This window comes from Lissotriton vulgaris, chromosome 1_1, assembly GCF_964263255.1.
Source record: "Lissotriton vulgaris chromosome 1_1, aLisVul1.2, whole genome shotgun sequence".
NCBI classification, from domain to species: Eukaryota; Metazoa; Chordata; class Amphibia; order Caudata; family Salamandridae; genus Lissotriton; species Lissotriton vulgaris.
Genome location: NC_141685.1, coordinates 1,747,802,934 through 1,747,830,663, shown reverse-complemented (window position 1 = coordinate 1,747,830,663; position 27,730 = coordinate 1,747,802,934). Strand labels below are relative to the sequence as shown.

The following is a 27,730-nucleotide window of genomic DNA, read 5'->3' as shown; positions in this document are numbered from 1 at the left end:
GCTGCAAGGGCAGATACGTAAAATTGTTTTTTCCCCGCTGCAGATGGAGAAAAAAAATGCATTTTGCATATTAGCACACACAACTTTCCGCTGCTGTTCATGTTCTACAGAACAACTGCACACTGTCACCATTGCAAAATGAGCAGTGGAGAACACCCCGAAGAGCCTGGCAGACAGGGTCGATGCATGCCTTCGAGCCAGGAACCTTCGATTCTAGCAGAGGAGCGCTCGCAGTTCTGCACCCATCGCAAAGATCATTACTGGTATTTTTTATAACGTTTAGCCTTTCCCATTTAGTTGACCTTTTATGGACTTTTTGTAATATTATTACTGCTTGATTCCGTCTTTATGTGAGAGGAATTCAATTTGGTAAGTGTCGGGATTTACAGTGCTTAGAAACTGCAGAGGTGTGGCATGAGTCGGTGTGCAAAATCTAGTTATCATTTGAGTGGCTTTCGACAGCGGAACAGTCGATGTCCCGCACTTCACTCGTAATTAACAGATTAACACCCTTTTGCTAACACCCTGGATGTTCCCTTCAACGGGAGAATTTGCTTTTCTACAGATATAAAATAAAGCTGTCGCTCTAAGTAAATCTCGACTCCCTACCTTCTGATGGATAACAGCGCACACAAAAAACATAATGCAGGCCGAAGGTAAAGAAAGGTAGAAGGGAGGCCTGCCGCAGAACTGCCCGGCTTCGGGAAACAGGCTCATTACAGTTAAAGAAATATTACACGTGATACATCTTCAAAGAGGACCATACATCAGACAATTTAATCTGAGCATTAACCCAAGTCAAACTCAATCCCTGGATTAGAAAAGGCCGCACTTTTCTCCAAAAGTTGTAGGAGAATATCGAATAAATGCACAAGTGTGCATTTGTTCGGGCTGAAGAAATAAATCTATAGCAGAGCCTAGCAGATGTGCACCACTGGAATGTAATATCCGGTGTGGAGGCGTACCATGACCACTCAGAGATGATACATGCGACACATAAGAACATACTAACCTGGCTGATCATGAGAATCTGATGCACTTAGATACGCCCTAGAGAGAGGGCTCTATGCAAGCGGTGAACAGGTCGTCCCACAAAAAGTGTTTATGAGTATGGGAAGGAGTACTACCGCAGCACTCCTTCACACACTCTTACATGCCTTTGTAAACTGGGCCGAAACGCCCTTCTCCCTATTAGTAAAAGTACAAAGAGGTCGCAGTGTTTTCTATTTGCACTAATTGTATATGAATATTCCCTGAATTATCCCATGTTATTGCCATATTGGATGGTTTAGGGGCAATTGACAAAGGCATGTGAGAGTGCGTAAAATACAGCTGCAGGAATACTACGTAATCCCTCACACAATCGATAAAATGAGCAGCACTTTGTTAGCTAGTCAGAAACATTGCTTATGAATGACAAGAAATCACTTTAAAGATGAAATAATGCTTTAAAACAGACTGCTATGTTGTGAATGGGCATTGTACCCTGTCTCTTTACATGTTTGTTGGGGGCTGGTGTCCAAGGGGAGGGTTTGAAGTCGATGGAGAGCGGTTTCACATTACCTTGTTTGGGCATGGGTCCTATCAACAGGAATTCAATTTTGTTGCATAACCTGGTATCCCAGTATGTTAGGAGCCACGGCTTTTCCAGTGTCAACATGCCCCTGCAGTCTGTAATGCCTCCATTCACCCCTACTTACCAATGGCTTTTCTTGTCTCCCTCCAGTGGCTGGGCTGGGGCCTGCCAACAGCAGGAGGATGTTGGCGCTCAGGGGTTGTTGTCAAATAGAGGCACAGCCCGCTGCCTGAAAAGGATGCACAACCCCAGAAGACAACAATCCTATGGCACACAGGCAGTAACATCTATTGTACAAGTTCTTTCTGTGATGTGGGGTGGAAGCTGGATAGCTTCTTCTATTTTGTGAATGTGAGCATTAACAAATGTACCATAGAGGAAACTGAAAGATGCACAAGCAGCATGTCGTAACAAGATAGCTGTGAACCAGTGCCTTTCTAACTAGGCGATTCAGAAAAGGGGCTGGTGATGAACAGAGTGTCTGAATTAAGCAGACCACTCTTACCCAGTCAAGAGATCAGGGCTTCATCCATCACCGTTATTTAGCTCACTGCATCACCCCAGTTCAGAACCTGGCTATTTGCAAATTAGTCTGACCCAGTGCCTCATGGGAACCGGGCAGACCAAACTACCAAGCCAATTCTTCACCGGAAAGGAGACAAGCTTCCGAGGACCGGTTTCTGGCATTTCAGCCGTCGTCGGCCCGGCTTGCTTGAATCCTGGTGGTGCAGTGAGCAAGGGACTCATGTCTGAGCATACCCTGCCACACCTGTTGTGGCCAAAAACGATTCAGAAAAGGGGGTGGTGATGAACAGAGTGTCTGAATTAAGCAGACCACTCTTACCCAGTCAAGAGATCAGGGCTTCATCCATCACCGTTATTTAGCTCACTGCATCACCCCAGTTCAGAACCTGGCTATATGCAAATTAGTCTGACCCAGTGCCTCATGGGAACAGGGCAGACCAAACTACCAAGCCAATTCTTCACCGGAAAGGAGACAAGCTTCCCGGGACCGGTTTCTGGCATTTCAGCCATCGTCGGCCTGGCTTGCTTGAATCCTGGTGGTGCAGTGAGCAAGGGACTCATGTCTGAGTATACCCTGCCACACCTGTAGTGGCCAAAAACGATTCAGAAAAGGGGGTGGTGATGAACAGAGTGTCTGAATTAAGCAGACCACTCTCACCCAGTCAAGAGATCAGGGCTTCATCCATCACCGTTATCCCCGGAAGCTTGTTTCCTTCCCAGTATAAGAATTGGCTTGGTAGTTTGGTCTGCCCTGTTCCCATGATGCACTGGGCCAGGGCCAGACTAATTTGCATGTAGCCAGGTTCTGAGCTGGGATGGTGCAGTGAGCTAAAAAATGGTGATGGATCAAGCCCTGATCTTTGGACTGGGTAAGAGTGGTCTGCTTAATTCAGACACTCTGTTCATCACCACCCCCTTTTCTGAATCGTTTTTGTCCACCATAAGCGTGGAAGGGTATACTCAGATGTGAGTCCCTTGTTCATTGCACCATCAGGATTCAAGCAAGCCGGGCCGAAGACGGCTGAAATGCCAGAAACCGGTCCCCGGAAGCTTGTTTTCCTTCCCAGTATAAGAATTGGCTTGGTAGTTTGGTCTGCCCTGTTCCCATGATGCACTGGGCCAGGGTCAGACTAATTTGCATGTAGCCAGGTTCTGAGCTGGGATGGTGCAGTGAGCTAAAAAACGGTGATGGATCAAGCCCTGATCTTTGGACTGGGTAAGAGTGGTCTGCTTAATTCAGACACTCTGTTCATCACCACCCCCTTTTCTGAATCGTTTTTGTCCACCATAAGCGTGGAAGGGTATACTCAGATGTGAGTCCCTTGCTCATTGCACCATCAGGATTCAAGCAAGCCGGGCCGAAGACGGCTGAAATGCCAGAAACCGGTCCCCGGAAGCTTGTTTCTTTCCCAGTATAAGAATTGGCTTGGTAGTTTGGTCTGCCCTGTTCCCATGATGCACTCGGCCAGGGTGAGACTAATTTGCATGTAGCCAGGTTCTGAGCTGGGATGGTGCAGTGAGCTAAAAAACGGTGATGGATCAAGCCCTGATCTTCGGACTGGGTAAGAGTGGTCTGCTTAATTCAGACACTCTGTTCATCACCACCCCCTTTTCTGAATCGTTTTTGTCCACCATAAGCGTGGAAGGGTATACTCAGATGTGAGTCCCTTGCTCATTGCACCATCAGGATTCAAGCAAGCCGGGCCGAAGACGGCTTAAATGCCAGAAACCGGTCCCCGGAAGCTTGTTTCCTTCCCAGTATAAGAATTGGCTTGGTAGTTTGGTCTGCCCTGTTCCCATGATGCACTGGGCCAGGGTCGGACTAATTTGCACGTAGCCAGGTTCTGAGCTGGGATGGTGCAGTGAGCTAAAAAACGGTGATGGATCAAGCCCTGATCTTTGGACTGGGTAAGAGTGGTCTGCTTAATTCAGTCACTCTGTTCATCACCACCCCCTTTTCTGAATCGTTTCTAACTAGGCAGCACACTGACTGTCCTGTAGCTAAAGACAATTAAGCGTACGCTGTTAGCAGTAAGATTAGGGACTTGTCCCTGTGAATCTTAAGGCCAGATAGCCCCTAGATGGATGAATCACATGTAGAATAGCGAGAGATTGTGTGTCGTCGACATAAAGCAGAATGTAATGTGCATATGGTGAAATGGTTATCCATCTCTAAAAGAATGTGGATAGTGTTCAATTCACCGATTGCTTTGATATACACTCTCCCCTTACCTAGGCCTTAAAGACCTCCTACCATATGTCTCTGTCAGTAACAGACCGTTAACCTGACTGAAAATAGTTCAAGATTTGCGACTCTGATTTGAACACCATGTCTAAGAGCACCACTGTTAGGAAGAGCCAAAGCCTGAGGCGTGGCACTGCAGCTGGAAATTTCAGCTCCAGCAGTATGGGGGACACATACCCAAATGGCAGCTATCCTGCAAGTATAACCAATGGTCTATCTGCGAGTATACCTCATACACTACCACACACTGTGTAGCTTCACATTAAGCCTCTGGGCACTACTACAGACTAGCATGGTGTTGCGGCCTCTGCCACATAGTATTAAGGCTCTACTCTGGTGCATTAGAGATGTAAGTTCCTATAAAACTATAGGATGTCCATGTTTGCACCACATACATTTAGTAGCATAATATGTTGTCCTTCAAGTGTATCCAGTATAGTACATATCCCACTTCCGCATCTGAGACTTTGTGCATCCGCTGAGGAAATGGGAGGTCCCTCTCCACCTGCTGCAGAAAGTTTCAGCATGCCACGCCTCTGGCATAGGTGCTAAATGAGGTGTATGTTTGACGCCTCTCAAGAAATGTGGCCAAATGTGTCTGTTGCAAGAATATTAGGGACAGCTCCTCTGTAATGGCAGAAAAACATCGCCCCACAGCTCAGAGCCAGCAGATCATAAATAAAATGATAATAACACAATGCTATTATCATTTTATTTATTGCTGTCCAAGCTGCACAATAGGTATAGGGCTGGGCATGGCAGGGAGGAGGAGTAGTGTGCACTTATAAGTGCGCATGTCAGTTTGACTGGCCGTCTTAGGCCGGCCAAACAGACATACAAACTTATGCTTCTCCAAGCCAGCTGTGTTGCACAGCCAGGTTGGAGTAAAGCCACAGGCTCCAAGGCACTGTCCGAGCAACAAACAAAACTGCTCAGACCAATCCTGGCGCTGATCTCATGCAATGAGAGCAGTGTCTGGATTGCGTGTGGAATCTGTGACTCAGGCCCATCCACATCCGGGTGGGACGAGAGAGGCAATGAGGCGACCGGAAGCGTCAGCGGGAGTGGAACAGCAGGTAAGCCTTCTTATATTTAATATTATTACCCAACCCTCCTCCCCCACCGTCCGCCCTACCAACTTAGGTAGGCAGCGGCCACCACTGTATACAATGAAGGTTTTTTGTCTATGCCGATACGCTGCTAACCAACTCGCTTTTCAAGTATCATTCAGACTTTTAAAGTGTCAGGCGAGCCTGCAAGATGTAATTCTTTCTTTGTCATGTTTTTCCCTCTGGGTCATAGTGTTTATCTGCTGGCCAAAGAGATTCTGTTCTCTCAATTTGGGTAATATCATGTAATATAATAGTAACTCTTTTCCGCCACTATCCTATACTGCTCACCTCAACTAGCAGCTGCAATACCACACATTTTCCAACCATATAATTTAGGAATCAAATCAACCATAAAACATAAGTATAGCGTGTAACACTAATAGTGCCAAGCACCTCAGCCTCCGCTATTGTGGTGGTGGCCCCCTTGCAGTAGAACAATGATTGTGTCCATCATCTTCTCCTGTTGCAGCTAGTATCATTAATTTTGCATATTTACTGTGTAGTGTCAGTGCTACCCCATCCATAAGGCATCTCTTCCCTTTACAGAGTGATATTGCCTGTATATATATAGTCAGCACTACCACCGGAGTCAATGTTGTAACATTGCTTTTGCCATATACTACTTCAGTGATTTCATCACACTGCTTGTGCTGCATACTATTCATATGCACCATCATTAGAATTTGAATTGATGTGCCACATCCTACTGTCTTAGCTTCCTTCATCCTTCATCTCTGCCGGGTTACCACACGCAGCCATAGATCAGAGGAGGTGTCATTTATTCCTGTTTTCTTAAGAAATACGTGTGCTGTCTGAGGGTGTATGAAGAACTGTGCTTTAATATTACATGTGATTTTGAGTCACACAGCATAGAGTATAGGGAGTTTACTGGCTTGTAGCTTCTTTTTAAGCTGGTAAAGCATCTTAGGTGGGCTTCCTGCACTGAGATGGTGAAGAAAGGGAAGGAAGACACCAAAGAGCCAGAGTATTGTAGGCCCCTTTTTTGCTTGCCAACATCAGCACTGTACCTCTCCTGTAGTTTGGGAGGCATACAATTATTGATCTTGGTGGAGCACCTGGGACTGGACCAAAGGCCAGTGATCCGCATCGCATATCTTGATATGGCTGTTGTCCCTACATGAATTTCCCCTCCTAGTCAAGTTTCAGGGCCTGATTATGACCGCTAGACTCACAGTGAAGTGGTGGTGGAGGTCCGGCCAACACCGCACTGGTGGTCCGACTGCCCTATTACAACGAGGGCGGGCGGACTGCCATTACACTGCCACAGCCCCCAGGGATCAGGGATCCCTGGAAATGGTGCAGCAGTCTTGAGGCTGCAATATGCTTGACGGAACTGCGGCGATCCCGCTAAGCATTTTACAGTTTCCTTTTTACCATGATTTTCATGGCAGTTCCACGTCCAATCGTGGTGGAAAAGAAACAACGGAGGCCCTACACTGCCCCTTATTGCTTCAGGGCCATGGGGTCCATGCAAGGGGGCACATGTTGATCCACCCTGTGTGCATGCACCCCAGTACCTGCACGCTTGCAGGTACTGCCTTTGACATTTCCATGGCGGTGTCTTTTTCAATGGCACCGCCATAGGAAGGCCAAAGGGTCACTCACCAGACCAGGAACAAACTCCTAATCTGGCGGGCGGGCAGACGCCGGTCGACTTTGCCAGAGCGGGAGCCGGGCAATGGCGTGCCGCCTCGCTTCCGCACCGCCAAAGTTATAATCAGCCCCTTAGTCTTTAGGTAAACACAATGGCTATAACCTATTGTAAAGCACTTTGATGCCCATGCTGTAGAAAAGGAAGAATCAAGAAGCAAATGAATGATAGCAAGTTATTTCTAAATAGCATTATATACTGCACGTTTGTGGTCTCTAAACTGTGTAAATAGAAAGACATTTTTATCCAATTTATGGTATTCAGTTTAGAGTCCGGCTGAGAGATGGAAAGCTGAGTCTGCCTTGGTGAGTTTCTGACCTCGAGAATGTCACATTTTTTTCAGCTGCGAACATTCAGCTGATATAGTCACACTTCCACTACATATAAACTTACAAAAAATGTTATGAGACGCTTTCATCTTCTTTAAAAGTTGATGACGCTTTTTTGAATTTTAAAAATAGTTGAGGTTGGTTCGGAAAAGGGATGGATGACTTACCTGTATTACACTGGATTGGAGAAAAGCTTTTTTTTCTAAATTTCAACACATCTAATATCTTTAAAGCAATCAAAAATGTATTATAACGTTTTAAAACATATACATTTTCACCAACTTACTAAAGCTCTAAAGGTTAGTGTAGTTAACTTTTTTTTTTAAACTGATGGGGTGGTGAGAATTGAAAATAAATGTTATCAATCAATCCTCCTTAATATAATAATAAAGTTATTTATAGCATAAGCTGTTAGTGCCAACAACTTAATAACTTCAAAATAAATGGGAGTGGGTGGAGCACAAAATATATGTAGATTATGACACTCATTCTTTATTTGAATACAACGTCATAAGGTACAACTCTTTGATGGATTCACAAGCATTACTGACACGTTTAAATTATGACGTGCACTGTATTCATGCATTAGTACAAAATAACAATGACTACACTTCTTTCAAAATCCCTTCCCCTGCTCTACCCCCCAGTATTAGTGCACTGAACTCATTGCATTCATTATGCTATTATAGGGGTTATAAATGAGTATAACATATTTGAACAACTTTCTCTTACTTAATAAAAATTTGTTTCTTTAAATGCTTTTTCTCCGTACCCACACCCCACAATGTCTGATAGTACTGTCACTCTTTTCCCCACTCACTGAAACTGTTACACAAAGCCCATTGAGATATATATTACATGTGTCGATAAGAGAGAGAAATGTGCTGAAAAGGTTTTGACAATATCCACAAAATTATGACTGTGCATGTGATTATTGCATTTGCATTGTATCCCTTGACTACTCAAAGGACACCACTGCAGGATGCCCACTATTGTAAACTAACTTTGCAACTACGTACATGGTCAGCATATTCATGAGTGCAACATCATACACAAGTAGATCTCACATGTTGTGTATTTCTTGTATGGGCCATTATCATTTTCCCTATGTTAGCAGGTACGGCCCCAGCAGTTAAGAGCATTGGGGCAGTGCGGCCGGGTTGGGGTGGGATTCTACAGACAACCACGAGGGAAAATGAAATAAATAATTAATTTTCCCTCATGGTCGTCTGTGGAAATCTCCCCCCACCCGGCCCCACTGCTCTTACCTGCACGGACCGCTGCTGTATGTTAGCCTAACTGTGCACACTGTATGCCGATTTTATTTTGCATACATTACTAAATATCACATTTGCCTTTGTGCCACATTGCATTTTCACACAGAATCAAAACCTGTTTTCATATTTTATTAATTTCCTGAGATTTAGTCCTGCCAGCCTGGGCAAGGTCAAACTACATTGCCCCTTGTTATTCTCTTTAGTCAGATATAAGTACCTAGACATAATAAAAGAATATAGATGCTGTTTTGAATACAGATATCTTGTTATATAACTAAGGACAGGGGTTCTGAAAAAACACACACACACAGCAAAGTCCCTGAGACAAGAGTGCTGCGTCATCTGAGATGTAGAGCATCCACCTACGTAAGCTAATGTATGGGGTCTGCCACTAAACCCAAAGACTATAATTTATACCCACTTGGCTTCAGTAGTACAGGAGGGTTTAGGCAGATAACAAGACAGAGTTTTTTATGGTATATGGTTTATTAACCATGCTGATTATATATTATTGACATGTATTTACTCTCTAATTGTGGCACAATTATTGCATCTTAAAGCACAATTGTTTACATTTACCATTGTAAACTTCCTTTGTGTCTCTTTTGAAAAAATCTTATTGTGGACAAGTACGAGTGAGGGATATCTGATAGGGACAAGAGTGTTATGTTCTGGGGTGCCAAATCACTTGCCTCTCTGGAAAGATTAGGAGGGCAAGTGAGGCAGGGACGTGAGCTCATACCTAGTGAGGTGGTATGGTGACTCAGTTCCTACATACTGATGTTCTAAGGTACTAAGCATAGTTCTGGTCCTGAGCAAAATCCGTGCAAGGACTGCCTGCATTTATACGTCTCCCACTTTATGAAAATATTTAAAATACCCATGCGTGAATTATAACTATTTTCCATGCCCAGGTGTGATTTACGAATGGAAAAGGTTTTGCCAATCCACCCTCTTATTCTTATTGTTACCATATAAATAACATGCCTTAATTGGTTTATTTTGTTATTTAAATTTGGAGATTTTTCTCCACCGACTAAAAAACTCATCAGATGTGAAGCTTTTCATTATGTTTGTAGTTTCAGGATTCTTCTATATAAAGTACCCATATGAATTTATCAACATATAAGGAAAATAGTCAAGAGTACCCAACTCCAACAACTATTGAAAGTGGAACCTGGGCAACTGCTTCTATGGTTTCTCAAGGCCTCCTTCCACCAATTCCTGAAGCCTGGTCCTATCTCCTCACTGCAAATTAAAAGGGTGTTAAGGCAGGCCTTCCACCAATCAAATGCCACAATCCCCAACACCAGCTTCCCCAGGGGACCATGAAGCTCCTTCTATGTTGGAGCAGGGTTCAGACGTGGATGGAAGCAATGCCTCTGGTCAGGTCTAAATGGGGGCCACAATAATTGTAACTTTTAACCAATGTTTTGACGGATGTTAATTTTCATTCTATAATATGCGCCATGTACATTTGTTCCCCATTTTCCTCTATATAATGTTTTGTATTTTGGACGGTACATTATGTGAACGCAGTCACCCCCAAAAGAACTGCTCACATTCGTTGTTAGCCGATGGAAGGAGTCTATGGGATCATGGGTAGAGACTTTGGAGGATTGCTTCTACATTGAGGGGAGAACAAAATTAAAATGTACAATTTGCCACAATTGACTGGTAAAAAGCAAATGTATATCATATACCTTTTAACAGTAGCTATCCTCAGAAAGACTCCTTTCTGCCGCAAGAGCAAGCCGTGGCATCCCCGGGTTGTCCAGAGTCTCCCATGGCTAGTGATGAAAGGACTCTTCTGTACTCCAACTCATCCGCAGACAGAGGTATGTCAAAGCCACAAGGCCTCCTACTGTCCTCTTATGGAACCTCTTATGTCCTCGTCTGAACCATATAAAATCTCTGAGTCACAGCATTACTTTTCTAGACTTGGCTTGTTTGGACAGGGTGTTTTATCTACAGACTTCCTTAAAAGAAAAATATCTACAAAGGTGGTATTAATTTAATCAGTAGGATACAATCCACTGTTGTAGCAGTTTCAGGTAATTTGTGTTAGTAATAATTAGGCAAGCTGTGCTAAGAGGAAAACAGGAATGCAACTACAAAACAATGTAGTCATGCAGTTTGTGGCTACAGCAATCCCCCGACCCCCCCCCCCTGCCACTCCAGTTTTCCTTTAGTAGTTTTATATTTCAAGTAAGTGGTAACCACAAATTGCACACTGTTGATCCCGACAAAGCCTGCGCATCTCTTCCAAAATCTGTTACAGGAAAAGATAAACGTGACTACTCCCCAAGCAAGGAATTCATCAGGCCGAGCTCTTTTCATCATAGTCTATAGGAAACGTCTTTACAGCCATTAAGGTTTATAGCAGCACCTAGCAGAGAGCTTTTCAAAATATTAAACAGCAGTGATGTGTTCAAAGTACAAAATAAATTAAACGGCGGTAAACTAAATGAATACGCGCGAGAATCCATCTATGAATATAGTGCTGTTTCAGTTTTTCTGCGGATGAAACATGGAATCCTCCTACACTGTGTCCTATTGCAGTAAGTATGGGGCTTATATCTTTCGGACTATCCTTAAAAGAAGAATTGACCAAGCCAATAAGTCTCACCAATGCGAGAGCTATTGGCTTTGCCAAATATTTCATCCATGTTGTACACCAACATGGCTGCTGTTCAGCATGGCTAAAAGTTAGTAGGGTGAAGGAGATTGGAATGGAGTGAGGTGTAGAAAAGTGGAGTATTACGGAGTGGTGTAGAGTTGGGTATTGTAGAGTTGACTGGAATGGAGTGCAGTAGAGGCTGCTTCCAATAGAATGTGGTGGGCAGCGTGGGTAGGGGTGGCTGGGGAATAATATTTTTAAGAAGTACTTACCCGACTCTGAGGCTGCTGGGGTCCTGCTTCTTCCACGAGCGCAGTCCTGCTCCCAGACTCCCCATCCAATCACAATGTTGCTGCCATGCTATTACTCAGCATGACAGAAGTACTGGTATTGGTCTGAGCAGGCTGGTCTGATGGTCACTCAGGCACAGGGAGCCTGGGCCTCTTCTCCACCCGGTTCCTGTGTAACACAGCTGGGTTGGAGAAATGTAAGTGTGCAGGTCGGTAAGGCCATCCTAAGATGGCTGGCCAAAGCTACATATGCACTTACAGTGCCCACCACAACTCCCCCTTGTTGCTATTCCTAGAAGATGGCCTCACCCTGTCCTAGACTCAAACCACTCAGTGGACTCGGCTTAGCCGGGGAAAAATAATATGATAATACATTGTTATATTATCATTTTATTTTTAATCTGCGGGCTTTTAGCAGTGGGGAGATGGAGAAACTGCCGCTGTTGGGGTGACTGAAGTAGAGTGCTGTGGAGAGAGTAGAGTGTTGTAGAGTGGAAGAGCATAGTATGAAGTAGAGTTGAGTAGAGCAGAGTGTCAGAGTGGTGTAGAGTGGAGTGGCCTTGAGTGTCGTGGAGTGTTGTTGAGCAGAGTGGAGCGGCACAAAGTGGAGTGGCATAGATTAGAGTGTAATGGCTTAGAGTGGAGTAGTGGAGAAGAGTGAAGTAGCGCGTCATAGAATATAGTGGAGTAAAGTGGCATGGAGTGGCATAGAGGGAGTTGCGTTGAGCGTAGTAGAGAGGAGTCGTGCAGTAGAATGTCAGAGTGTAGTGGCATTGAATGAAGTGGCATAAAGTAGAATGGTGCAGAGTAGATTGGCGTAGAGTGCAGTGCTGTATAGTGAATTGGTTTTGAGTAAAGTAGTGTAGACATTATCAGCGTAGAGTGGCGCAGAGTGCAGTGGCATAGACTAGCATGGTACAGAGTAGATTGCAGTGGCATAAGGTTCAGTGGGCACAATGATGTGCTCTTATGCAATATGCTTAATGTTTTTGTTCTGTGTGCATTAAGAACGTGCTCTTTCATCTCCCTACCATTAAGTCTGGTTCCACTTTGGCCCCTATCTTGCCCATTTGATCCTTTTCATTTCTTCCTCCTGATCGCATGGAGCTTTGCAATACCTCTATTGCATCAGCCTCGGTCCTATTCACTTGCAAACCAGCATAGGTAGTCCCTCTCTTCTGAATAATCATTGACGAGCAGCTATTGGCTTATTTCACTGCTTCCTCTCTCTTCTATACCCCCTGGAAAAACACGTAATGTGCATCTGACTTTCTGCAATCTTCTTAATCAAGCTCAATAAGGCTTTCGTGCATTCTACAGCATAGCGCCTACTCTTCTTACTGTGTCCAATAAACTAAGAAAAAACCTGGCACAGGGTGGCAACATGGCCCTCTATCCAAGTGGTTGTCACTTTACCAGACCCTGACACTCTGCATCTCTCTAACTCCAGTTCACGCTTTCCTATTTGATTAAACAATCTTGTCCTCACAAGAAAAAAAAACTCACACTGCAGCAAACTTCCTACAACCGTTACAGATGATGTAGGAATTTCCCTTGCTTCCACAGGCGTGCAGACAAACTGGATCCAAAAGGCCAGCGCACTCTACCTGGATCTGCCTAATCGCTTCACTGCCAGACCACAAGTGGTACACATGAAAAGGCCCTCCATTTGGAGTTGGCAGATGACAATCTGAGAGACTCTGTAAGTTTGGAGTCTGTGGCCACTCATAGTATTCATAAGAAATACAATTGCCAAAGATAAGTACCTTTTCCTTCGGAAGGATCATAAATCCCACAGATTCCTCCCTCTCCGCTCTCCCTCTTTACTTTTGAGTTAGTGTCATTCTTAATGAGGTTCCGATGTATTCAACTGTGACTTCTGTTGTTGTATTCTCTCTCTCTCTCGATGACCTCTTTCAGCTCTTTTCCCTATGACTCTTAGGGCATGAACAAAGTTAGGAACAGACACCAGTGCACCACCAAGTCCTGTATATTATCCCTATAGTTAATTTTCTGAGCAAGCAGAGCTGTTACTGAAGTAGCATGGTAACACCTAGTGATGATGGAGGGCTACTGAGAGAGGAAAAGGTTTCTGGATCCCGGTTGGTGACTTTGGATATTAGGAGGTGACATTGAACGTAGTCAGCTAATGAAGTGTCATTGACTTTTTTTGAAGAATTCGCTCTGGAAACGAGTCAATAAGGCATGAACAAAGGAGCTGGTGCCAGTGTGTCAGAAGTATTTACTTCCTGTGTGGGCAGAACCATGGCTGTATTACTGTGGTGCCACCTGGCAGCCCTGGAGAGATATCGCCAGAGAAGAAAGTCTTGCACCTGGGGATAGTCATAAGGTGAGGAATCTGCTAGAAGATGTATCCATTTAAAAATATAATGCTGCTTGTCTTAATCTCAATCACCCACATTGGCTCCCTCCACTTAAAAGGCCTTTACTTGGCGACCGTATTGAGAAATATGGCATGTTCAAGTCTCTCCTCATTTGCTTTCATTATTTTTTTAAGACCAGCCCAGCATCCTTCAAACTAATATACGGCCAGATTCATCAAGCTTAATTGTGCTCGCAAAGGGCCAGATTCTGAGAATCTGGCCCTTTGCGAGTGCAATTTTTGCATTTGGGATTCATCATCCTAAATGCAAAATTCGCTAATAAAGAATTTGCACATTTGCGAGGAATTGCATTTAAGGAATCTCTATTTGAGATTCCTTAAATGCAATTCATGAACCATTTTAAAATTGCGAAATCGCAATTTTGAGCCGCTATTTACCGCGAGGTCAAACCTCGTGGTAAATAGCGAAAACTTAGAAAAATGCATTTAAATGCATTTCTCTAAGTTGCATGTTACACACACACATGTCCTTTGGACATGTGTGTGCGCAACACCAATGTAGATTACATTTCAGGGGTGCTACAGGGTGTCCTTTGGACACCCCTGGCACCCTTGAAATCGCATCCTTATTTGCGATTAGCAATTTGCTAATCGCAAATAAGGATTGTGTAGGAATCGCAATTTATTTAGCGATTCCTACATGAATCCCGTTTTGCAAGTCCTTAATAGCGATTCCTTAATAATCTCTATTAAGGACTCGCAAAACGGACTATGATGAATCTAGCTGCATGTCTTAATACCTGACCGCCTGACTCAGTGATTTCGGTCTGCCCCCTGAATCTGCTTTACATGCCTGAGATCAAGAAGGAGCATTGGAGTTGTCACACATTCTCGCATCAAGCTACCACACTTTGGAACCAATTGTCTCCAGCTTTAAGACTGCTATAGAGTCACTTTTTGTTTTCCAAGCTTCAGAAGGCTGTTTTTATAACACCTCCACCGAATCCCGTGACCTCTCTTCCCTATTGGACCCTTTCAGACCCTAGCGCTTTTGCACAGTGTTTTAAAAACGAACCTTACAAACATTAGATAGATAGATAGATAGATAGATAGGATAGATAGATAGAGTGAGGGCGATAGATAGATAGATAGATAGATAGATAGATAGATAGATAGATAGATAGATAGATAGGATAGATAGAGTGAGGGCGATAGATAGATAGATAGATAGATAGATAGATAGATAGATAGATAGATAGATAGATAGATAGATAGATAGATAGATAGATAGATAGATAGATAGATAGATAGATCGAGTGAGGGCGATAGATAGGTAGATAGATAGATAGATAGATAGATAGATAGATAGATAGATAGATAGATAGATAGATAGATAGATAGATAGATAGATAGATAGGATAGATAGGATAGATAGGATAGATAGAGTGAGGGTGATAGATAGATAGATAGATAGATAGATAGATAGATAGATAGATAGATAGATAGATAGATAGATAGATAGATAGATAGATAGATAGATAGAGTGAGGGTGATAGATAGATAGATAGATAGATAGATAGATAGATAGATAGATAGATAGATAGATAGATAGATAGATAGATAGATAGATAGATAGATAGATAGATAGAGTGAGGGCGATAGATAGGTAGGTAGATAGATAGATAGATAGATAGATAGATAGATAGATAGATAGATAGATAGATAGATAGATAGATAGATAGATAGATAGGATAGATAGGATAGATAGAGTGAGGGCGATAGATAGATAGATAGATAGATAGATAGATAGATAGATAGATAGATAGATAGATAGATAGATAGATAGATAGATAGATAGATAGATAGATAGATAGATAGATATGAGTCCTCTCTTTCATGGCTCATAAATGTTTGTTTTGAGTAAAACTGCACCTCAAATTATGAGAAGAGAACTTCAATAGACCACAGTGTGTAACCGGCCAATTTAGGAAAAGTAAAAGAACCAAAACATGTCACCTAAGCTCTTGTAGGTGAGATGTCCTTCCAAGAGACTAAAAGTGAGCCCTTCTACCATAAGTGGCCGACACCTCCAATCGTCCATTCTCCTTCACCTGACTAACTATGGACCGAAATAACTTTCAGGACAACAATTGTGTCCCATTGGAACCCCGGAATTTTAGAGTCAATATAAGAATAGTGATATCAATAGGGTTAGGCAGAAGTAGTCAGAGCTATGATCTCTTCCCTTTTCTAGCCTTTAAAACAACATCAATAATTCTTGCTAAGATCAGTTGAGGTGATGCTCTAAACAAATGTAGCCTCTTGCCCAAAATCTTTTTTCTGGAAGTTGATTTTGTAAACCTCGTTTGCTTTGTTGGCTAGTTTCAGTGGACTAGATTCATCTCGCTGGGACACATTGGGGTAGAGCGCACCTTATAAGTGTTATTATTCATTCTCATCGAATGGCTGCATTCGATTGCTCATTGCTGACCGTGACCAATCAGAGTGCCACTTTTTCATCAAGGGTCCGCAAGGAATTCAAGTCACACACTTGGGCACTGCATTTTAGGATCTACATTTGGGAGTGTAATGCATATCCAAATGACAACAATGGTGATCTAGAAACAAAAAATAGAAGGAGTAAGACGATAAAGATTGGGGATGTCCTCCAAACATAATTCACAACACAGAAAAAATAGGCACCCACCAGTTAAGGAAAGTTTAACTTTCGCCTGTGAGAAAACACAAAGTTTTCTGGGAAACCATCATCCACTAGGGCTAGCCTTTGGTGGCATGCTTCATCAATGGGTTCATCCCGTTCCGCTGTGGAACGGGGCGTGCTGCAACCTACGAGTTACACAAGAACACTTTTAATGACTATGTTGGCAGATGAGATGAGGTGATCTAGGAGGGAGGAGTGGGGGAGGGGGCAAACTTATTTTTAAATTCAGCTATTGAGTTGTCTCCTAGGCGAAAGTTAAACTTTCCCTAACTGCTGGGTGTCTATTTTTTCTTTGTTGTGAACAATTGTGATCTAAACAGTCAAGCTCACATAATAGTACAATTATATAAGGCCCGGTTTGTGATGATATTTTATGTGTCAGTGGCATAGCATGATTGGTATGGCTTCTAATGCATGGAAAGAACAATGGGCCCCTCCCATCACTTGGGCCTGTTGACATTGATATTAGAGGCTGGTGTTAGGGAAAAGTGGTCGGGCAGTGCAGCAGGAGGATGACAATAACAACACATCGCAATGTCACATCGCCACTCTTCTGCTTCTCTGCAGCACAGGTTGAGGATCCCAGACTCCCTTACTGCCAATCCAGATTCTGCTCTCATGCTGCTGGCAACATGACAGAAGCACCAGGATTGGGCTGAGTGGGCTGGATTTGCACTCCCACAGGGCCTGGGAGCCTGTGCCTGCTGTCTCCAATCCGGCAAAGCAGCTCAGGTTGGAGACATCTCAGTGCACATGTCAGTTTGGCCATCCAAAAACAGCCGGCCAAACCCACATGCGGTCTTGCAGCAGTGCCCACCACTCCTCCTCATTCCTGTCATCACGATGGCCCCGCCTCCAAGACTTGACCGTGTGAAGAAAAATACAATTTTAATAAACCTGTTTTATTATCATTTTATTTATCAAGCTTTTCATCTGCTGGCAGGGGAGGGTGACGTTGCTTCGTCACAAGAGAGGAGCTGCCACTGGCCACTACACCTGTTAAACCACAGATAGCTTTATCTCTGGTATATAACTTCACTGGAAAATCCTCAAATAATATTTATTAAAGGTAGATGGGCAGTCAGCAGCATCAACTGAACAAAACCTCAAAAGACAAACTACAACAGTTGAGGTAGCATGTTAACCTCCAGTTGCTGTAGAACCATTCATACTCCGGTAAGTGATTGTCTCTAGATCATGCCATGAACGACTGCATATGCAACCACAGAAAATATTCCACCAGAAGTCACCAGAGGACACAAAAAAGTAACGTAGCAACTTAGGCACAGAAATATTCACCCTTCAGATACCATCTTCAACACAAACTGCAATTTCTTTAACACATAGCATTTCAAATCACTTTTTCCTATATGCAGAAAGGTTTACTGTTACCCAACATAATGGTGCTCTTTTTACTGATGGCAGATGGGGGTGTAAGGCAGGTTAATGAAAATGAAAATGACAACTGCTGGCATTTAATTCACTGATCCCTCTTGCTATCTTAAAGTGCTGTTCACTACAATGCTGTTGACTGTCTTGCAAGTTAATATCAGAGAACACACTCATGCCTCACATTTCCAGCATGGTGAAATTATTGTATTCACAAATTTAAGGATGGAAAAAAGTAGGAAACTTGGTCCAAGCGTTGGAGTAATTTTATGGAAGCAAATTTCCTATATTTATACAGTGTCTTTTTTAATCTGTGCCTTGAGTGCCTAATGCGCAGGGATTTTCTGTGGCTGAAAATGGACTTTCACTCAAGAAATTGTATGACGATGAAGAACAACAAGCATTGACAGTACCAATAGGTCTTGCCTTTGGAACCTTTTTTGCTTTACCAATGCATTTTGCCGGGCCGCACAGCATCTATACTGTGCAGTAGGGTTAAAGATTTTTTTTTTAAACCTTGGATGTAGACATTTACTTCATTTTGTATGGGTGCACCACACAATTAGGCAAACAGGCTCAAGGGAGAAAATCCTACAATGAAGTTTGCCATGCCGCAATGCATGAGGATTTCATTTGCTTCTGATAACCCACACCATGTCAAAATGGTGGACATTTTTGACACTGAACTGCGACAAATGGAAAGTAGTACTGCTGTTGTGCAAAGTTCAACTTCTTTTTTGTTGTTAACAATTGGATACAAGCTACTTTCCCGCTTTATATGGAGACCATCAACGTGCATAAAACACATATTATTGTGGTTTTTTTTTGCGGATTCACCAAAAATCGGTGTGGATTTCAATTTACAGATAGCACTGATGGAAAGTCTATGAATTAACCCAAATGTACAGATTGGGCTTGGCACATTTTACACAAAATTTAATTCTTTGTCAATAATCGGTCCCAAAAACCAAAGGTGTTAATTCAAAATGTATTAAGAGTTACAAATCGCAGTTTCACATATTGTAGCCTAAATTCATAGTACTACTCACTTTTCCAGATTGAGGTCTCCTGTAAACTTTCTTCTCTGTGATTTTTACCCACCTCCTCCAAATTTGGTTTGATGCCCCACTGCACTTAAAATAGAAATTGTTTATGAAAAGGACTAGTGAATGTGTGCTCTATCTTAACTGTCAGCAGTGTTGTGAACAGCAGCAGCTGGGAGAGAATGTGTAATCCGCTTTAAGGCTTCCCTCAGAACCACTTCCTCTGTAGGTCGTCCTCACACACACACACACACAATTCCCCTCTGATCCTACAAAGTGGCAAAATGACTTATGGCCCGAATTAAGGGGGATATTACCAACAACTAGCGATATTTATTGCTAAATGGGCTTAGCGAGTTTTTTTTATCACCAAGCATCACCAGATATTATCGCAGAGATAACGTGCTATTAGCAACGTTTATCTCTAAAGCAATAAAATATCCGGCGATAGCGGCGAAATGCGTGAATATCGCTGAGAATACAGCGATATTCACGCATTAATGTTAATAGGGTCTTAGCCATAATATCCACCTCCCATTGGATATAATGGCTAAGAACTGGTCTGAGCAGGCGTTAGCTTTTGGAGATATTCGCGCTTAGCGCGAATATTTCCATTGCTACGCCTGCGTTGATAATAGGCGATAGCGATGTTAGCGACTGTTTTTAGTCGCTAACAGATTTGGTACGCCCACTTTGCATGTCATCAGCAATAAATATCGCTGACATGCAAAGCAGGCCCCAAACCGCTTGCTATCACCTAAAAGCTGTTGCTAACTGATGTTAGCGACAGCTTGCTAATAGGGCGATGAAATTATCGCCACTTAGCGGCCGAAAACGGCCCCTAAAGCGGTGATAATTTATTTCGCCCGCCTTGCTACTATGCCCCTAAATGTTGTCGGAGTGGGAACTGGGCTGCAACAGTAGCGATGTTCCCTCCACACCAAAATGATGGTCAGACTTGGTGGAAAGTGTTTTAAGTCATGCGATTGAAAAGCAGAATTCCCACTGATGGTATTAAGGCCATGTCCATTAAAATGTTCAAAGTCTATCAGAAAATATATCAGGTTGGATTTCCAGAGGTGAATCTGCATCATCGCGAATGACAACACAGCCTCCGTAAGACTTCTCCTTCCCCAACCAGTGCTCTGTGTTCGTGCTCCAACCATTTCTCCCAACAGTATGAAGGTGGCAAATCGGCCCACACTCCCCGATAGATGTTACACGCCATCTGCAGCACAATTCAAGAAGTGTCAGACAGCACAGAGGTCACGTGACCATGACCCTGGAGGGCGGGCTCGGGATGCTGGTACCCGTCAGGATGGAGGAATACAAAGAAGAATAGTGAACGCAGTACAGAAGGAAGTATGTCATTAGGGTGTTCTCTATGAGACTCCATGCCTTTCCTCGATCCTACTTGTGGTAAAACCCTGGAATTCCCCAAAGGGGTAACCTTAGCTCAGACCTAAGACTGAATAGTAAACTCAGGGGGCTAAACTGTCCTGCCCTGTTACGCATGTATTCACACCCTTGCCATGCTTGGAGATCCAGCATAGACTAAACAAGAGTACGTTGCGACTTTTTCCAGGTGCAAGTCAGACATACACCTGGGAAAATCTTTTGTGAATAGGGACCATCGTTTTTACGTTTTGTATCAGCTACGCGAATTTCTGCTGCACTTTGCTTGTTTCTCCCGCCTTCTTCCTCTGCCTTGTGTCACTGTGGAATCGCTCATTTGCCCTGGCAGTATGGTTCTCCAGTGTCAAACATATTTTGTCTGTCCGCTTGCCTCATCTTTTGAGGCCTTTTAGAAACCGTGAGAGATCTCCCTTCGACTCGCCCAGGGCTTACATAAATAAGCTTGAAGTTGAAGTAATGTGGTGGGGTGAGAAGTTTCTGTAAATAGACTCGGAATGAAAGGAGTATGTCTGCGGAGCACAGATAATAAAATGGTTGCTGGTACGTCCAGGTTGACACCGAAGACCCCTTCCTCAATTAATCTTCACACATTTTAAAAACAAAGTGAAATCCAGTTACGGCGTCTTCTGCACACTGTAAATTGTATACAGTGTCAGAATGTGGCTAATGATATTTAAAAAGTGCTATGGCTGGATTCCTTTGGGATGAAAGGATTTCGCAGACATGTCTTTGAAGTTGCAGTACGTGATGTACGCCATTGACACTAGGCAGTACTCAGGACAATAGGAAAACAAAAAAATTCACACAAAGGGACAGAAACACATGGACAACAAAAACAATGTCTAATATTTTTTTAGCTGTTGCTTCATTTATTTAAGGTGTCTCACATAGAGTAGAAGAAGTCACTTTCCCGGCACTTTGTTGCACTTATATGTCCGTGTACTTAGTGGGTTTGTGAACATGTGGGGCTGGTTAGCACATGTGTTTTGACTAGAGGTGGGCAGAACTCGCAGTTTCACTCTGTGGAATTCCGTGAAGTTACATAAAAACTCAGCGAGAGTCCGCAGAGTTCCACAGGCGGAATTTGGCAAATCACATTGCTCGTGCCGATTTCTAGTGCCAGGAGCTTGTTCCGCACTGTAAAATCAATGTGAACAGCACCATACACTGTGCCAGAGGCCACTGCTCCTTTCTGCCACTCGAGTAGATTTTGTACTCGAACTACAGCTTTCTCAACGCGAACGATCATGACCTGCCGTGACCGCCTGCATCAAAAAAATCTTCCTGGGTAGTGTTCTAGCACTCGAAATTTACACTAGGGAACATAGATTCTCGCTTACGCTATGCAAAATAGCATTAGAGAACCACACGCAAGAAGAAACTCTGCCACGCAGCAATAGTCAAAGTTTTCCCGGAACTCCGCATTCCAAGCATAACACACAGTGGGCAAAAACCAACGAACTCCATGGGTGGAACGGAGCAGAGTTTAACGCCTACATCTATTTGTTACACTTATCGGAAAAGGAAACAGACCCCCCTCTATTTGTTACACTTAATGGGGTAGCGGTTATGGAAAAAGCAAATAGACCCCCTTTTATTGATGGGAACTGTCCAGCCCGAACTGCCAAGCCAGGTCTTCCCTGGACTGGAAACTAGCATCTTGAGAAAAGTATTGGGGTAACACCTCATCAGCCAGGCTAGCTTGAATCCAGTGGCAAAGTGAGCAAGGGACCCATGTCTGTGCATACCCTGCCAACTTAGGGTGAATAAATCAAATACAGAGAGATGATGCACGGAGTGCTGAAACTTTTCAGACACTCACCCCCAGTCACAGATCTGGGAAGAATCACTTTGTGACCAGATTCAAACTAGCCTGGCTGATGAAGGAGTGTTACCCCAAAACTGGTCCCAGGATGCTTATTTCCGGTCCAAGGAAGACCTGGCTTGGCAGTTCGGATTGGACTATTCCCATGAGGCTTAGGGCCAAGACTGATTTGCATATAGCTTGGTCTGAACTGGGGTGGTGAAGTGAGCTAAAGAACGATGATGGATTTGCCTCAGATCTGTGACTGGGGGTGAGTGTCTGAAAAGTTTCAGCGCTCCTTCCATCATCTCCTTCTGTTAGCTCAGCATTAGATCATCCTTCCACAGAGTTTTTGTGATTGGCTGTGAACAATATGTAATGTAAAAAGACCAATGACTATTCGCAAGATGTAACTTAACAAACATATACATGGAACATTTTAAACTCAGCCCACTATCCTTGTCCACAGATCATACAGATATAGGTGTTTGCGACTTGCACGAGGAAGAGAAGACAATGAATTTACACCTGCAAAACATTCTCTTAAACCACATCAACAAACAATCATTTCACCCCTGAGAGGCCTCCGTAATTGTAAGCACCTAACAGCAACACTGGGATATCAAGCACACTATTTCTGCGACATAGAAGAATGGGTCAAGTAAGGGCAACAGATCACACACACACCTTGGAATATAAAAGGGGCACAAAGAGGCAACCCTGCCTAGTACCCCACCAGAAGTAAAACTATCAGAAAAGGTACCATTCTCTGAAGTTGTAGCTTAGCATTTAAATAAATAAGTGTAAGTAAACGAAACCACCTACATCCAAAAATGAACTTATTTAGTGCATATTTAATGTAAACCCATTCGGTACTCTCAGTTTTCTTCTCGGCAATGAAAAGTAACTGTAATGCATGGAATAAATGTATTTCTTGGTAAATCAACCAAACTAGGAAGGTCATTTAGACCTTGCCCAGGAGGCAGGGGGATTTGAGTGTGGAGGGGCTTTGCGAGCCCTCAAGGTCAGCAGAAACCCGCCTAGGTGGATACACTTTGATCACAGCCGAATACTATGTAGGCACCATGTTTTATTTGCCTACTTGGCATTCATTCCATGTTTTTTGGAAACAGACATCCAAAGCAGGTGTTTATTTCTGAAAATCACAAACAAAATCACTGGCCCAGATGCGCAGGAGTTTTCTTCTGTGCATATTTATGTACGTATATGGTATATCTATAGCACAAACCAAACCAAAAGGAAGCAAAGCACTGTACAAGGTCAGATACAAAAATAAAGTCAATGAGTGAGACAAAAGGAAGCTGGGTTGTGGATGATTCACACATTCTGATGTAGTGTTATTTAAGAGGTAAGTCTTCAACTCATTCCTAAATTGCTGCAGCATTATGTTTGGTTGTCCTGATGGATAAAGGGAGGTTGTTCCCGATCCTGGGTGCAGAGCTGTCTTGATTTTTTTTTTTCACACCTTTTAGTCTACAGCCTGATGGTGTCTTGGCTGTAGGTGGGCTGAGATCCACCAGGGACGGAGAGCTTGTCCTCAAGGTAAGCGTTGTGCTGTTCATGCTGGCTTTGTAAATGATGCAGCTGGATTTGAAGATGGTGTAGGCCAGCAAGAGGAGCTAAATGAGTTCCATCAGTATAGGGGTGATGTGATTATAGCTCTGAATGAGAGGTAACGCAGCATGTAGGTCTGTCCCTGAGGGGTGCCAGTGTGAAGTATGGGAGGCCATGGAGTGGGGCATTACCACCATTCAGATGCAAGAGTGCAAGGGCTTGAACAGCAGGTATACATTTGCTTTCTAAAAGAAATGGTTCGACTTTGTTCAGAAGAGGGAGTCTTTTTTTTGACAATATGTTCCTTGAAGATGAAGTTGGTGTCAGGATGAATCCAAGAAACGTGTCATTCAGTAGAAGCTTGGATTCTAAGCCATCAAGTTTAATATTATTGAACCTGATTTAAACTGTTGCTTGTTTGCTGTTCTTGGCAAATAACAAGAATTCTATCTTGGTTGGGTTGAGCTTCAAGTAGGCACTGAACACCCAGGTCTAGGTGATGTGCAGGCAGTGTTTGAAGCATTGGCTGTCTGAAGCAGAGGAGTGTTTCAGATAGAGTTGTGTATCATCAGCACATTGGTAAAACTTGATGCTGTTATCTCTTAGATGAGCACTAAACGCCTCCATGGTGAGGTTAAAGATGTCCCTGTCCCATCCCTCCTGTCCTCTATTCTTTGGTGGCATGCCCCTACTCCCTCCCTCCTGCCCTCAATTATCAGCTTTCTGCCCCTGCCGTTCCGGCCTGACCCCATGGTCAGCTTGCTGTCCCTGCCCTCTCTGTGCGCGCCCCTGCCCCTCCCATCATGGCCTCCATTTGTCAGTTGTGCTGTCACTGCCTCTGCCACTTGCCCTCCATTATCAACTTGCTGCCCCTGCCTACTCCCCTCTTGCACCTATACTTTGCCTATGGGGTTAGCTGTTGCCTGCATGAAGCATGGGGCTGGGTGTAGGGGGGTACAGTGGGGGCACAGGGTGTGTAGGATTGGGTGCAGGGCCTTCTGTCTACAACAGCCTGACTATGGATAGCTGGGATTCATTCTTACTCGAGAGAGTGATAGTGTGGGGAGCGGGTGATACATTTGTTTTGGTGTAAGATTAGTACTGAAGGAAGCTACCCCAGAAAAAGATTGGCAAAATTGATTTTTCTCTGGGTACAGGGGAGTACAGTGGTAGTGGAAAAATCTGGCCCAAAGCATTTCACCTAGATAATTTTTGAGTAAACAATCAGGTTTTATTATAATAAGTTTGACAAAAGCATTATCACCTTCGCTGCGGCGGCTATTCCGCTGCAGCGCTAAGGGGGCGGGGCACCCATGTTGGTGACGGAACCGCTCCGTCACCAGCCTCGGTTGAGCTGTGCTCATGACGGAGCGGTTCCATCGTGGCCCCGCCCGCTCAATGGAACGTCTAGCGCAGGCGCGGCGAGCGGGCCATGACGGAACCGCTCCGTCATCAGCACAGCGCTACAGCGGCTGATGACGGAGCGGTTCCGTCATCAGCATCGAAAAGGCTAAGACAATGAAGAAATAATATATATGCAATTCCTAGTTTGAACAGTGAAATGCAGAGCCGTAATGCATTAATGCATTTATGAGAGATAAACAGAATTCTTTTTGAGCTGTTAATATATGATATGAAAAATATAATATATAAAAGATTCTCTCAAAATATGTATGCTTAGTTCTATAGGGAATATATTTAAAATGCTAGTGTTTGTCAGTTGCAGCATTTAGGGAATAGATTGTGCTATGGTATTGTCAGGGTTCAGACCACTCTGACAGCATTGAGCCCAATCAGCTTCTGTACCCTGGGAACTCCCCTTTGTTTTTCCGACAGCTCCCTGATGTGGACATCGCTCTGAGTGACTACGAACTGCCTTACAACCGAGCTTCTGGCCCTTTAACTCTGGAACTGATGCGAGACTCGGCTCCACCTCTGGGGCAGTGCCCTCCCTAACTAGAGCGGAGTTTAAAGGCCTGACAGCAAATGAGGAGGTTGCCTTTGACCGGCGAGAGGAAACAGCTGACGAGGAGCCATTGATCGGGAGAGCGGAGACAGAGTTGCGGAGCGAGGACCCGGACGTCCAGCATGCTATCGAGAGACACCAGGACGAGAAGCTAGGAGGCCTACTTCACTCAGCGCCCTGCCACGTTCCCGAGGAAGGTGGCTGCAACAGGTGCGTGCACGGCTCCAGGGGTTCGGGAAGAGGGCGGAATTCCTTAACCCGGATGGAGTTGGCTGGGGTAGTACGGGGAAGACTCCTTCCCCGCCTTTTTTCGGTGTTGGCATCCCTCTCCCCTACCTGCACAACCAGGGATTTTAGCCCAGTGATCCCACACACCCATCCCTCCAAACCATTTAGGAGCCTGATACTGAAGGCTGTTTTTTTAGGTTTCGGCTACAAAAAAGCTGTGCAAGCAGCTTTTGCGCAGGAGAAATCTATTGAGTTACAGTATTTTGCTTTGGAATCCGCCCTCTGTTTCATTGGCTAGCTCCATAAATGGAGGCTAGCCATTGGAACAGAGAGGCGTCCGTCATGGCCGGACCAGATTCGGGGACGTTCCCGAGAATTTTTGGCTTTTGGCTACGTCATGTTACGTCAGCCAAAAGCCGGGAACGCCCCCGAATCTGGTCCGGCATTGAGCCGGCACCCGCCTTCCTGCTTGCGTGAGTGCTTTGTTTTTTTTGCCTTATGTCCGTGTGTGTCTGTTCCCGCTCCCCCCCCTCCGCTGTCAGTGTGTGGCCGTTCCCGCCCCTCCCGCTTCCGTGTCTTTCCCGCCCCCCGCTTCCGTGTCTTTCCCGCCTCCCCCCCTTCCGTGTCTTTCCCGCCTCCCCCCCCCTTCCGTGTCTTTCCCGCCAGCCAGCACTGCGCCCGATACGGGCAGCGAGGCTGCACCGATGTGGGCGGGCCAAAATCGCGGTCAGGGGTTTGGCATACAAAGCTCCGTAGGAGATGCTGCCCGGCTTCCACTGTTGCACCACTTTCAGGGTTGGTGATGCTTTTGCAGGGGCTAGCCGGCAGAGGAACAACTGTGGACGGGAGCCTAAGGCGAGCGGGGCGGTTTCCACCGGTGAGCAGTCAACAGCCCAGGCAAGGCGCACTCACACGCTCTCTTGTCTCTCTGATCAATCAGCTCTCTGTCCAGCCACAGGAAGAGGCGTCGGGCTGGGTCGGTCGCTCCCTAGATCATTTCACTGGGATTGAGCTCTGCACCCAAGACCCCTCTAGTGCGGGACCTCCTATCATGAGTTCCGCTGGGCACGTCTCGGTGTAGTTTCTGTGTCTGTCGCAGGCAACGGTCAGGCCGAACACAGCTCCTGGGCACCGCACCTTGGTTGCTTGGTGCCCACTATCTTTGTCCTTCCGTCCAGGTCGATGGATGGATACAAAAAAATATGCTCCGATGTCTGGTGCGCACCACACAGCCCTGCAGTTGTGGGTTCAGAGGCTGTACAAACTGAGAGGGAACGTTTCTTTTGGTAGCGCCAAATCTGCTGTGAATGTGGCAGATGGTGAAGGCGTTGCGCTGCCACACACCACACTTTCACCGGGTCCTGGTGTTTTCTTGTGTGAATTCCGGTTGGGCCGCTCCGACCCTCTATGGCCCATACATGCTTTGCTTTCATATATGAGGCGAGAGTTCGACGAGCAGAAACACTGAAAGCACTGTTTCCAAATCTGCAATAGTTCCTGGTAGTTAAACTGCGTTCCAAAGCCAGCACATTGAAAACGTTAGTTGGTGTGTTGTCGTGTTCCGGGCACTGGTGTCTGCGTTGTTTGTGTCGGTATA

General features: G+C 44.5%; 1 protein-coding gene across 1 annotated transcript in view; it reads right to left on the bottom strand.

Moving 5' to 3' along the window:
* The window catches only part of MSRB3 (methionine sulfoxide reductase B3), a 270,576-nt gene that overhangs the window by 7,550 nt on the left and 235,296 nt on the right, over positions 1 to 27,730 (bottom strand). The gene's annotated exons all lie outside the window — the stretch shown is intronic.